Source organism: Pithys albifrons, chromosome 18, assembly GCF_047495875.1.
Source record: "Pithys albifrons albifrons isolate INPA30051 chromosome 18, PitAlb_v1, whole genome shotgun sequence".
NCBI lineage: Eukaryota > Metazoa > Chordata > Aves > Passeriformes > Thamnophilidae > Pithys > Pithys albifrons.
Window position 1 is genome coordinate 9986535 of NC_092475.1, and position 13349 is coordinate 9999883.

General features: G+C 45.7%; 1 protein-coding gene across 6 annotated transcripts in view; it reads left to right on the forward strand.

Annotated features, from left to right (window-relative positions):
* The window catches only part of ZHX3 (zinc fingers and homeoboxes 3), a 46819-nt gene that overhangs the window by 22838 nt on the left and 10632 nt on the right, over positions 1–13349 (forward strand). Inside the window, exon 1 of one of the 6 annotated variants that reach the window (XM_071573291.1) lies at positions 4122–4141. The exons of 1 other annotated variant lie outside the window; for it this stretch is intronic. The gene's annotated coding sequence lies outside the window, so the exon portion shown is untranslated. Of the gene's footprint in view, positions 1–4121; positions 4142–5903; positions 6440–7447; positions 7536–7997; positions 8015–9277; positions 9364–13349 lie in introns of those variants that run through there. 4 more of the 6 variants (XM_071573288.1, XM_071573289.1, XM_071573292.1 and 1 more) reach the window with 4 other exon arrangements.

The following is a 13349-nucleotide window of genomic DNA, read 5'->3' on the forward strand; positions in this document are numbered from 1 at the left end:
TTAGCATTGCTCTGTGATTCCCCTTGGTCACGTAGCTGGGTTCAGTGGCTTGTGCAAGCTTTTGAGAAGCAGCAGAGTGTAAATTGGGGTCATCACTTTCATCTTTGGTGTTAATATTTCGTATGAAATTTTAATAACCTGTGCAAGAGGCATGGCCCAGCAGTTGGGAAAATCCATCGCTTTTAAACAGAAGCTTTGCTTTTATCTACATTCTACTCTTTCCAAAAACCAAAACCCCAAACCCTTTCTTCTTCAAGGTATCCTGAGTCACTGACTGGCATGCCAGGTGGGATGCTGTGAGGCTGGGCAGCTGGAAGCATATGCTCTCCAGGGCAGGGCAACGTGCTGGGGCTGCTGGAACTGTAGATCAGGAAATGTAGACCAGGAACTGTAAATCTCAGGCTGCAGGTGGGTCTGTGGCTGTTCCCTCAGACTCTGCCTGTAGATGGAAACTCTTCTGGAGTAAAACTGTCTTGAACAGCAGGCCTGACACTGGTAAAAGGGGAGAAATTGAATTCTAAATGTAGAGGATATGATATCTTCAAGCACTTCTGCTGCTAACCACCTTTTTTTCCCCCTCTCATGGTTCGTGTGATCCTCATGCTGGCACAACACATGTTTAAGGTTGTGCATTTTCCCCCCAAGCTGTGTCTTTTAATTGTTCAAGCCACTTTGTATATGGGAGGGAGTGGACTCCAGGGTGCTGTGTGACTTCTAAGAGCCTTCAAAATTGTTTCATGGAGGATCTTAGAGCTCTGGGAAAGACTCAGCATGTGTGTCTAGGTGACAGTCTAAAATGCCATGGAAATAACTGCTGGCAGAGGAAGGGAGGGATGAGGAGAAGGTGCCAGGCAATGAAAAAGAGGCTGGCAGCAACTTCATAATGTAGCTGAACCCTGATGAATGGTTTCAGAACATGGGTGTGCTCTGGGGCACAGCAAGTGGTGCCTTGCTGACTGTAACCTGAACATCCATGAGCAAGGAGCTGCTGTCCCATGGGATCTGGCCCAGGATTGCAGCTTGAGTCATCTAAAAGGTGAGGGTATCTCCTTCACTAGCAGCATTTCACCACTCACCAGCACTTGCCAGGTGGTGATGAGACTTGTGCCCAATTTTAGAAGTGGGGAGGGGATGAAGAGTATGGATAGGAGCAGCTGGCCCTGAGTTTTGGGTGCTGCCCTTGCAATTGCTTTTGATGTGAAAGGATGTGGCATAGAAGAACCCCAAACCCAGTGGCAGTGTAGCTCTCCAGTGCTTTGAACAGTGCTGTAAACTACTTTCTCAACTGTCTCTGGAGGGTGTGTACAGTGTTAGAGCAATAATTCATGTAGAGTTCACTTAACAGACCATCTTGCTCGCTGCTCTGCCTGATCCTGGTCACTCAGGAAACAGCTCCATGCAAGGACTCTTGTGATTGATCTGAAGAGTGTTGCCCTTGAGGCGTTTCTCTGCAGAGCTGCACTGTCTGTGCCTGGTGTGACTGGGGATGAATCCTGCAGACTGTGAGTGCTGTGTCCCCCAGCTGCCCTGGCGCTGGAGGCATCTCTTCGCTTAATCCTTTGCCCCAGTGGGTGATTATGGGCTTGTGTATGAAGGGAGTTCCTGCTGTCCTGAGCTTTATCCAGGGTGACACACTGTCATCTTGGTGCAGTATCACTAAGAATCTTCCAAGTCTGCTCAATCCCAGCCCAAGGAAGAAAGCGGGTGGCTGGAGGATCATGTTCTCCTAACCTGACTGTGATTTGCACTACTGGCCTAGAAATGAAGGGCTCCATCACGCCATTGCCAGTCAGTCATCCTCCTTCCTGTGTTTGCAAGCTGCCTGCTGACACAGCATAAATGTCATTTTTACCTTGCTGTCCCCCGTGCTGACTCCTGAAGTTCAGTTTATCCTGCTGTTTTCTTAGTTCTGCAAAACAGAGTTAGTAATGTTGCTGTGCCCTTCACCCTAATGATGATGATGAACATTTTAGACTGGTGTAATGAGACCACCCTTCATTTCTTTCTGAAAAAAGAGGAGGAAGGTTTAATTTCTGTCTCTCGGAGGCTCTAACATGGGCTGTGGTGCCTTTGGTGGTGCAAACCAGGACTATATTTCTGTTATCCCTGGCTTGCTTTGCAATGAGAACTTTTCCAAGTTCAGTTGAACGGCTGGGAAATTTTAAATTCCAGACAGATTTTCTCCAAAGGCTTCAGGTTAAATCAGCTCTAATGAAATGACTGTCTTCATGTGGAAAACTAATTTATTTTTTTAATGGACTCTTTATTTGATTTCTTTCCCTTATTTCCATGGAAGAATATTGTTCCCAACCTTCACCCTTGTATAAGTCATGCAATCGCTTGTGAAGGATGGGATGGTTTCAAGAGGGCAAAATGCAGCAGTCAGTTCTCCTGTAAGCACTATAATGGTAGAAGAGAGGCACAAATCCTTCCTCTCTTTTCTACCATCACTCCCCTTTGTCACCTGTCTGCAGGTCTGATTGGAATTAATAAAGCAGCAATTAGTAAACTGTGCTGCAGGACTGCCCTGACCTGGGCTGGTGGGGTGGTTGCAAGTATCTTTGCTCTTGTATGAAATGTATAAAATATTCAGAAAACTCATCTAATACAGTAATTGAAGATGTACTAATAGCTTCACACCTGGCTGCATGATTTCCTCAGGTTGTCATTTCTGTGGGTGTATTTTTGAAGCTTGTGGCCAAGATCAGTTTGGTATGGCTTGGCAGTAATGGGCATAATGGCAGTAATTTGCATAATGATAGTAATTTCCTTCTTATATCTTAAATTTGGTTTATAAGACCATGCTGCAATGTGACTTACAGTTTCAAGTATTTGTCTCTGTTGGCAGTTGGCAGTGTATTAGCTGTGACTTTTTACAGAAATAAGTGTTCAGTGTTGGAGCTAAATTGAATAATATGGTGGTGTTTGTATCTTAATCTTCCAAATAGCTCTCTTTAAGTTTGCTACATTGATGTCTGAAAGGCTTAAAAATAATAAACTCCATTGTACAGAGCTTTGAATACAGAGTGGAGGCTTAGTAATTGCTGGCCGTTCATGGGTAGACTCACTGAAACATGGCAAAGAGGCAATTCTCTCAGCATGCCTGAATTTTTAAAAGAATCTCCTCATACCGAGGCCTTGTGATGCACAAATTGATGAGTACATCAATATTTTGAATTAAGGCTTGTGAGAGACCTCAGTCCAAAACCCCAAACCCTTTAATTGGGTCATCATATAATTTTAAAACACCTTTTGTCTTCCTCTTTAGTCTGCTGGAAACTGTTTCTATCCCCAGCTGTTGGGCAGGGTAGGTGGAATAGGCTCATCTTCCAGTCAGCAAGAGGCTTTGATAGCTGGTTGTCAGCAGAGACTTGAGGTTCTGAGCCTTTGTCCCCAGTAGGAAGATGAGAACCCAACTTTGTGGCCCTTATAGGAAGGGGGAAACCCCACAAATAACATGATGGTTTTTTACAGTTTTTAATGCTTTCTTAAGGACTCAAGTGTCAAAGGGAAAGCTCTGAAAGCAGGGACCTGGCTTTGGTGGTCTTTCTCAGATGTCTTTGTTCCCCTTTATTCTTGTGAATGAATTTTTAAATGAGGAGTTGCAGAGGGCAGCTAAGGAAAAGGCTGGGTGGACCAGCAGACATGATTTAAAAGAACAAAAAATAAGCAGGAGAGGGAAAGGAGGAGAACATGATTTGTTTATCACAACTGAACTTGAAACTAATTTTAAATGTCTGTCTTCTGAGAGTAAGGAAATTCCTTTAGCTTCCAGCAATAAATAACTGGGATGCTTTCAGCTCACAGCTGACCTGCAGAGGATAGGGAGTTTTCAGCTAAACAAATAGTCTCTCCAGTAAGGACAAATCCAATCCAAGTGTCACTAAACAGCTGGAGGAAGAGAATAGTCCTACAGGGTTCATATCACAAATAACCCTTGAACTTCGTTCTCTGTCTCTACTTGCTGTCCAGAGTGTCTTGACAAATGGTCTTGAACAAATACAGTCCCAGAACAGAGAGAAATAACCAGGATGGTGTCTGGCTGGCAGGTGTGTGATCTGGACTCCCAGATCTTGCCCACTGGGATCTCAGATCAAGTTCCAGATCCATTTGTCTCTTACTATCAATCTGAAAAGACACGGTGAGTATTTTGGAGAAAAGGGAGGTTGTCCTGTGAGAGCTCTTGGGGGTCAGTGGTTGAGGATTTGGTGGTGGGGACGATGCAGTTCTCCATACCAGATCTTTTTGGCAGCTGTCTGCTGGAGGACCTGGTGTTGGTGAGGAGGACTTCTGAAGTTCAGCTTCTCCTGAGGCACATCTCAGCAAAGAGTTTGGCTCTTAGGATGCCGAGCTCTGTTAATGGTCTGCCCTTCTCTATGCCAGCAGGGCCTGTCCTGTCCAGTCCATTTGGGACTTCTGGAAGTCTGTCACTTACGTAGGTACTAAAAAGGAGTTGAACTTTTTTTGAAACTGATGTTCCAGCTGAAGGAGCTGAACACTTGCCAGTCTGACCATATGCCTGTGAAGTCTTGGTGGTTCAGTGCTTTGGTCCAGGGTATTGTCTATTTAAGGCAATGGAAGAGAACCATGTGCCACTCTAGCAGAGTAGGTATGTGAGCTGTAAGCATCAGGACCAAATGGTAATTCTGGACTTAGATGGTGTCCCTAATTTCCCTCTTCAGTTTTAAGTGGATGCAGCGTTCTTCACTTACAGCCTCAACTGTTGTGTTGTATTGTTGTATGGAGTTGAACATCTGCCCCTTCCAGCCACAAAAGTGGCTGTGTTCCAGTGGTGGGTGGTTTCTTTCTATTCAGGGATCCTCTGAGGCCTGGAAAAGCTTGAGTATTAGGCATGACATAGTGACAACTGTTACAGATCCCCTTGGCTCCCTCCTTCCAACATCTGTAAAGCCAGAGTTGGCCATCTTGGTTAGTCCATGTACACAGTGCACAGAGAAGGCAGACCCAGACCCTTCCAACTGCTGCCACTGAGCAGGAGTGGGACCTGTCCATCTCAAAATGTTTGTGGTCTCAGCCTGTAGCAGAGGAGAGGGAAGAGCTATCATCAGCTCCCTCAGGAGGGCTGTGTTGCTGGGACCACAGTGCCAGGGTTCTTTCCTTCTCAGCACCCTGGCTTGCGATGCTCATCATCCAGCAGCTCCACCCTGGCTGTGTTGTCCTGCAGAGTGGCAGGGGATGGAGCAGGCAGGGCAGCTGTGGCACCCAGCAGACCTCAGCAGCAGCACCTTAAAACATTTAAAAATATTTGGGATGCTAGACCAGAGCCAGGGAGGGTACACAAGGTGCCTGTCTCCCAAAGGTCTCTCAGCCCAGTGTTTGCTGCAGCATTGTTCCAGTGATTGACTGGAGTTGGCTTGGCAAAAGCCTTTTGAATATTCATTTGGCTGACAGGACATGAGTACTGTTGCTCCTTGAAATCAGCTTGGGGAGGGGAAGCAAATAAGACTGCCTTTTTCTCACTACTAGTGCTACTTGAACTCTCTCAAATGCCTGCTTCACTTGGATAAACGATTGCAAAGGCTTCAGCCTACCTAACAAGCCTGCTCTTGTAAAGCAGAAATTATAGTGCCTGCATACTTGCTATCCTCATTCAAAAGCCCATTCCTCATTAATATCACTTTATACATATTATTGCAGCTCAAAAGGCCATTTCTCTTCTCCCCACCCATTTCCTTGTCTGGCTGTGACATACAGGAACTACACCCAGTGCTTAACTCGCCTCTCCTGACCTTTTGTAACTTGGCTCCAAACTCCTTTTTTTGGGTCTTTTGCAAAACACTGTCAGAAGGGAAAAATCCTTTGTTAAAACACAGCCAACTCCTGCCTCAACGTGGAACAGTTTGTTCTGCTGAAAGAATGAGCCAGTTCAGTGAGCAGAAAAACATTGCCATAAACCAGCGGGCTCAATAAGCTGCAAAAGCCATCGGCTGCGCGCGAGGTCTGAAAGGATGACTCTGGAGCAGGATCCGTGGGGATGGAAAAAAATAATCCACGATCCCAACCTGCCAAACCCCGTTTCTTCATGTTCAGATGAAGTATTCTGCAGTTGTCTTTTTGGTTATAGCAACTGTACGTGGGGGAATGGCAGCTGATGTCGAGCCAGAACGTAACGCAGCTCTCGAAGCTGCATATTGCAAAAGGGCACGGGGGATGAAGTAATCCAGAAATGCTCAGCTGGGAAGGGGCTGCAGCACTCGTAGTCATCAGGCTGTGCTGCAAATGATCAGTTCCAAGCGCCTCTGGTACTGTTTAGTAGCTTGGTTTAGTCCTTCCCACCCACATCTTGTTTTAAAGCTCTGGACACTCTTTATTTCCCTGGAATTGCTGCGGATCTGCCCCTTACATGGCCGCTCCGTAGCTGGTGATCAGCCTGGCTTCAGCAAGCGTTTCTTCGTTCCACAAGGGACTTGGATGCTCGGTGAGAAACCTGTGACAGGCGTTTGGGTTTGTGGCTCTGCAGTGGGATTGTTTCGGTGCTGGTCTAAAAGCTGACACTGGTTTTATTTCAACAGTAAAAGTTGTGCTGGCATTGAGAGCTGTGATTCCTGAGTCTGGGGTGATGGCTCTTGAGTAGGGTCACCCATATGGAGGTGGATGTGCAGACCTGGAGGTGGGGTTGTGAGCAGAAAGGTGGACTCTGAGGCTTCCTCCAAAATGCCTCCTTGGGATGGGACAGGCTGCAGCAGCGCTGAGAGCACAGTGGGCTGTGGCCATTGGGTGCTCACACCTTTGAGCTCCACACGGGCTTGGGCGAGCGTTCCCTGGTGATTTAAAAGACTTGAGTATCTTTGTCAGAAATTTGACATTGACTAAGATCTGTACCTCTGGTTCTTATTCATTCCCCTGAGCTCTCTGATAGATTTTTGGCTTGGAGCCAGTTCAGCAATTTCGGATAATAGAAACACAAAGAAGTGCATTTTAGACATAACCTGCCCCTTTTCACTGGCAAAGCTGGTCTGCCAAAGCTGGTCTTGCCCTACCTAAATGGTGAGTCTTGGTAATAATAAGCTCTAAGGGTGGGGTCACAAGGTGTGTGGCACGTCTGAAGGTGGTGTGGCAGGATATTGGTGACCTATGAGGGGCTATTTGAGATGCTTCAAATAGCTTGTGATAAAACTGAAATCACAAATAGAGTGCTAGCAATGCCAGCAAAGAGAAAACCTCCTAGAGAAAGCATAAGGGGCTGAAATGGGACCTCCTGTGTGTTTTATAAGCATGACCATGCCGTTCTGTTCAGGCACAAACTGCCCCACTGGCATTCACTGGCTGAGTGCACGGTGATGGGAGACCCAGATAAGGATGAGCTGAGGGACTACTTGAAGCTTCATTAGTGCTGTGTGGTGTCCTCTGCTGGTAGTGCTAACCTTGGAGCTGGTTCTGTCGAGACATGATTTTCTGTCTGCTGGACCTTTTCCTTTGGGGGAATGCCAGGAATGTTTTGCAACATGGATAAAATGTGAGGATTGAAGCTGTGGAGGTGGGTCCCTGGGATGCTGGGACTGAACTCTGCTAAGGTAGTGTAACACGGAGCAAATCTGTAATGAAGCCTCTATGCCAAAAGAGATTATTACTTTTTTGGAAGATGTTAATGGTGTGATTGCATAACGTTTATTTTGTGCTCAATCAAATGGATGAGGGCAGAGGAAAAGGAGTGAATTAATGTTAGCGATGTTCAAACAGAAGCACGCAAAGCTCCAAGGGATGATCAGTGGTTTTGTTTGGATGTGTGTTGTGGTTGTTTTTTATTCCTCACATTCTCCTGAAATGTAGCACACAGGCTTGTCTCTAAGGGGGGCACATTGCCAATAGTCTAAAGGTTATATTATCCCAGTGACCTATTTTTATACTGTAATCGTGTTCTGTTTCAGTCAGCCCTTTCTAACCTTCCATCTTGCTCAGTTTTGTGCTTGTGTGGGGAAAAAAAAAAAAGCAGAGGTAGCTGCCATTAGTCCCCAAGTGCTGAGGCATCCTCTGCCCAGGTGCCAACACACAGGTGAGGTGCTGCTGGTAGGGGAGCACCAGAGCAATCCGAAATGGGAACAGCTTGGAAATGGGTGACAGCTTGAGACGGGGATGAGGAGTGTTGTGGGGCAGAGGAGAGAGGTCTTCTCTTAAAGGCAGATTTTAAATGGAGAAGTCCAGCAGTTTAGAGAAGGGTGAAATTTTAATGAATAGCTCTGTTTAACTGGCCTAAATGGAAAAGACGCTTTTCTGCTCTAGGCCTGCCAAGGAATGGAGAATGAATACGATTGTTCGGTCAACCGGCTTCCACTGCATTTAGGCTGTACCCGCCGTTTCAAAGCCAGGCTTAAGCTACAAAGCAGCCTGACCGGTTGGTATAAAGAGAAATTGTTCCTTAGTACAAATGTTGACTGTGGTGCTGCTTGAAGCTCAAAACTGCTGAAATTTGTGCTTGTGTTTGTACATTTTTGCAGCACAAAATAGTAAGATGTGAAGAGGCTTTTCGTGCCTGTGTGGCCTCTTTGGGATTGTGGTTATTGTGTTCTCCTTGTTTGTGTTGAAATCACCTGAGGTCTGAGTGCCTGCAGGGTTAGTGTGGTACCAATCTATTCTGGAGGGGAAAATCTCATTGATGGGGACTTGCAGTCCTATATGGGGTTAAACCCCAAAAGAATTAAGTGTGTCATGAGTTTGGTCTGGATTATGAACCATACTCTGGGTGACAAATGCTGTCTCCAGGTGCCAGTCCTGGGCAGGGGCTGGAGATGTGTTCTGGGGCTGGGGTGATGCTCTGCTGCTGGCATTTTTAGGCTGCTGGAGATGTTCCCATCCTGTGACTTCCTCCCAGCTGCAGCCTTTGCAGAGATATTCAGGGAGGATGCTGAACTCCCACTAGCTGGGATGCACAGCCACAGACTGGAAACGGAGGAGCTCAGCCCTGTCAAATCTTGCCTTTTGTTCTCTGTCAGAGAGCTGTGCTGGCTCAGCTAAAAGAGAGGTCCCATCCACACCTTGGAAGTTTCTGTGCAGAGGTGGTCTGTTCCCTCTGACTGTGTCCATCTGTATTGAATCATGGGGATGTAGCCTGGAGAGGTCTTTACTGAGTAACCAGAGCCTGTCCATCCACACAGTAGTGTGTCCCTAGAATGGATTGGCAATAGCCCCCACCGGGCATGTTTTGGCAATAAATTAATCAACCTGGTGAAACTCCTACATGGCTTTTCATGAACAGACGCCAAGTGGAGAATGAATGTTAATGCCCAGCCAAAGAGAAAGAGTCCCAGGACTGCCATGGCTGGCAACAGGGTGGCCACGGAGCTGTTTTTCCTTCCCTTCCCAGTACCCAGTCCCAGGCTGAGCTGGCACCCAGTGCTGCCCCAGGTAAACGGGGTGTCTGTCATGCTGGGGGGACCTGCTGCAACACATGGTGGGATGTGTGGTGGTGGGAAGGGGAAGGTGACTCAGCCCTCAGGTCTGGCTGCGGCAGTGAGCACCCAGTTGCTGGTGCTGGCCACAGGAAAAATTTATTTAATGACCTTGCTAATTGCAGTGGGAGCTGGGAAGTCATGTGTGGAATTCCCAGAGACGTGTGGATGTCTTCTGGACCTGGCTGGAGATAGAGCCTGATGGGGAAAGACAAAAACTCAAAAACGTCAACTTTTTTTTTCCTCCTTTCATGTTTTTTCCCCTCTTTTCCCCCACATGATGCTATCAGCCTGGCCTGCAGAGTTTCAGTTTAAAAACAAACCGCTTTTATTTAAAGTGCCAATATTGTGCTTGGCTCCATATGAGACAGAAACATCAACTTTGTCTCTGACCTGGGGAGCCTGTCTGCCTGCCTAGCAGGCCCTGAAAGTGTTGAGAAAACTGTTATTTTACGTCTATTTTGGTGCTGATTTTTTTAAAATATAATTTTTTATTAATTTCATTTTATTTTAACGGAGCATTCACTCTTCAGCAGAGCACCAGAGCCCACAGAGCACGTAGCCATCCTTTGTGTCTGCATGGAGCTTTGTCCCTGGTGTCAGCATTGGCACCCGGGAGCTGGCTGGGCTGGGGGCAGGGGAGGGCAGCTGTCCTGGCATCTCTGTGCCCGGGTGGTGGGGCTGGATCTGCTGTGTCCTGGCTGGTGATGCTGTGCCTTGTGGGTTTTCTGGTTGTTGTTTCGAGGCGAGGTTTGCAAAAGGTCACAAAAATTAATCTTCTAACTGGGGACCTTGGCACTGTGCAGGAGGAATGTTTTGCATTAACAACCTAACTCGTTAATTCAGTGAAACATTTAAAACCAAACCAGTTATATCCAGCCAAGCTGGAAAAAGCTGAAAGTTCATACTCAGCAGTGCAGATTTCGAAACCTCCCTTTGTTAATCTCTGCAGAAGTAAATTTTCTGCAATTGCAAAGCTCACTGTGAGCAGTCTGAGCATTGTTTCCCTCAGTGGAGGCAAAGCTGCTCTGCAGAGTGTTGGTGGTGTGTACCTGGAGCTGCTGATGAGGCTGGGAAGGGTGCTGTGCTTGGAGGAGAGAGGGTTGGTTGGGAGCATTGCAGGAGGGGGTTGATCGTAGCAGTTCTGTAGGTTTTGGGCTGTCCGTAGCAGAACTGGTGCCCTGTTCCCATGGATTGGGATCATGGATTTTACAGTTTCCATTTTCCTCCTCTGTCGTGATTTTCTGAATTGCATGTAGCCAAAGTAGCCTTTAGGCCACCTTTCTTTCTGATATTAGCATCTCTGTGAGCATCACAGAATTAATTTGACTCTGCTTTAAGTCAGCTTTCCCTCAAATTTCCAACAGCAGTGACAGGCTTAGATGCACCACTCATTTGCCTTGCTTACTCTGCTGCCTTGCTGGGAAATTAGCAGGTATAAATGAAATAAACCCCATGAATTTAAGTACAATTCCTTTGTCTTCCTGGCTGCAAGGTAGCTCTTCCATTCAGTTAATGTCTTGTTGATCCAGTTAATCATAAAACAATACATAGGAAATAGATTTCTTCACTCAGGTCTGTGCAGATGGATCTGAGGCATCTGCAGGGGTGGTTTATCTACGGAGATTAGATGTAAGGATGTTTTTCAACTGATTAATTTTTCTGCCGTTAATTTACCCTATCCATTAAAACAGCCTCACTTACTTTAATGATGAAGAAATAGTTGAATTATCCGTTCTGTTATATATTAGCAGTGTATTAAAGTATTAAGTGCATTCCAGAAGGTGAGCAGTGAATAAAACACGGTCCCAACATGTGGTTATGCAACTGTTCCATGGAAATGAAATGGACAAACAGTACACTTGATTAATTTTTTTTTTGCCAGTAAATTGCCACTGTGATTCACTTCCAGCTAAATTTGCAATCTGTGTTCTCAGGTGGCATTAATATTGGAGCCCTGCAGGAGAGCTGTGGTGGCTGGGGCTGCTTTGATTGCATTTTTAAGGAAAGTTGTTGGAAAGAGCACAGGGTTCGATGCAAATGTGCTGGTAAATGAAATGCAGAGCTTTTAGGTTCTCTGTAGGTGGGTCAGGCTGTTCACATTTACCCAAAATAATAGCGATGGAGTGCTTGGGAGAGGCACTTTGTTAACAGGGCACAATGGGGGGCTTTGTGTATTGCTGCTGCTCTGTATCAAATTTACTCTGTTGACAGATAAAAATCATCTTTTTTGATATCTGGCGACTCCATAAACCCTAGGTAAGATCCATCTGGGACTCGAGCTGTCTCAGTAATGGGAACTTGAACTGGATCTCTGTCTGGAGTTTGCTGGAAAGGAAGAAGCTTGCAGAGTGCCCAGCGGCTTCTCTCTGTGTAAAAGTGGCAGGATAAAATGAAAGAATTCTCTTTTGCCATTGCCTCCCTGAGATGAAATTTCTCTCAGCTGTATTTTATAGTTTTCAGGATGGTCTTATTGTTTTTTTCCCTAATTGACTCGACTTGGAAAGGTCATTTCGCCCTGCTGGACTGTGTAATATTTAACTTAGCATCAAAAATGAGGATCTCAGGATTGGTGTCAAATGGACACTGTTCCCCTCTCAATAGCACAGCCCATTCATAGCCATCCAAGTATTCCACTTGCTAATGCTAATGGATAACTTTCTGGCCCTCTGCAGAGGGAAGGAGTAACCACAAGAAGGTGGGATGAGAGTGGCATAAAGCAGGTATTGAGACATGCAGTCCTCGCTGTCTAAATCCAGCTCACAGCTTTAATACCTGTTTTATTTATAGATACTTCTAAAAAAGTTATAATTTCTTGCTCTTCACAATGCTTTAGCATAGCAAGCAGTCTTTTCTGATGCCAAGTTCAGTGATGACTAACACTATTTACAGGACTGTTTTGTAATCTCAGATCAGCCCACATTAACGGGAAGTTACGTTTTCCCATCAGTCTTTCAAACGGTGCCTGAGAGTTGCTGAGGCCAGAGCTGCCCATCCAGGCTCTCCCATTTGGAAAAAATTATGTCATCTTTCAGAATAAATAAAAAAAAAAATCCAATAAAGTTAAGGAGGTCAAATTGTACTTCCTCCATTCCAGATTTTTTTCCTTTTTTTTTGTTTATGAGGGCCTTTCATTCCTCTGTTCTAAAAACGACGGACAAAACTAAGCACAGGAGGTATTGCATAAGCACCACCAAGTCATTTGCCCGATCTGCATTTCTCAGTGCATGAGATCAGCTCCAAATATCTGATCTGAGAACGCTACTGGTGCACAACTGGTGTAACTGATAGGAGTTACCTCTGTGAGTCATCCCTTAGGATGGTAAGCGATTTTTTTTTAAGTTCAAGTTTTTATGAGTGTTTTTATGAAGCTCTGTTGCTGTTACTGTAAATCCCAGAAAAATCTGGCACAGAGTCTTTGTAATATGAATCAGTGCCTCCATATGCTTCCAAGTGACCTTGCAGTCTGGAAAAATACAGTTTTAGCCCTCTTTTTAAGAGGGGAAAAAAAAGGCAGAGTTGCTGTAGAAAAGGTTGACAGAGGGATGTCCCCACCAAGCAGGTGATTCCTGGTGCCAGCGACTGCAGCTTTACTGCCCTTGGGTCATGATCTCGGGCACGGAGCATTCACTGTGCACATGGAGAGGTTACATCAGGCCAGGAATAAGGTTACGGCCAATGTCCTGCCCAGTTCTCTGGCCTTCCACAGGCTGGAGCAGTTTGGGATCTGCTTTAGTTTCAGGGGGCAATAAAAACAAAAAACCCCCAAACAACAACCCCAAAACAAAACACCAAAAAAACCCCCAACAAAACGCCAAAAACAAAACAGAAAAAAATACTTCTTTTTTTGTTTCTTTGTTTGGAGTTTTGTGTGGTTTTTTTGTTTTTAAATGTGACAAATCTCTGGTCATCCCAAGACCAGCAAGATGGACTTGCACTGAC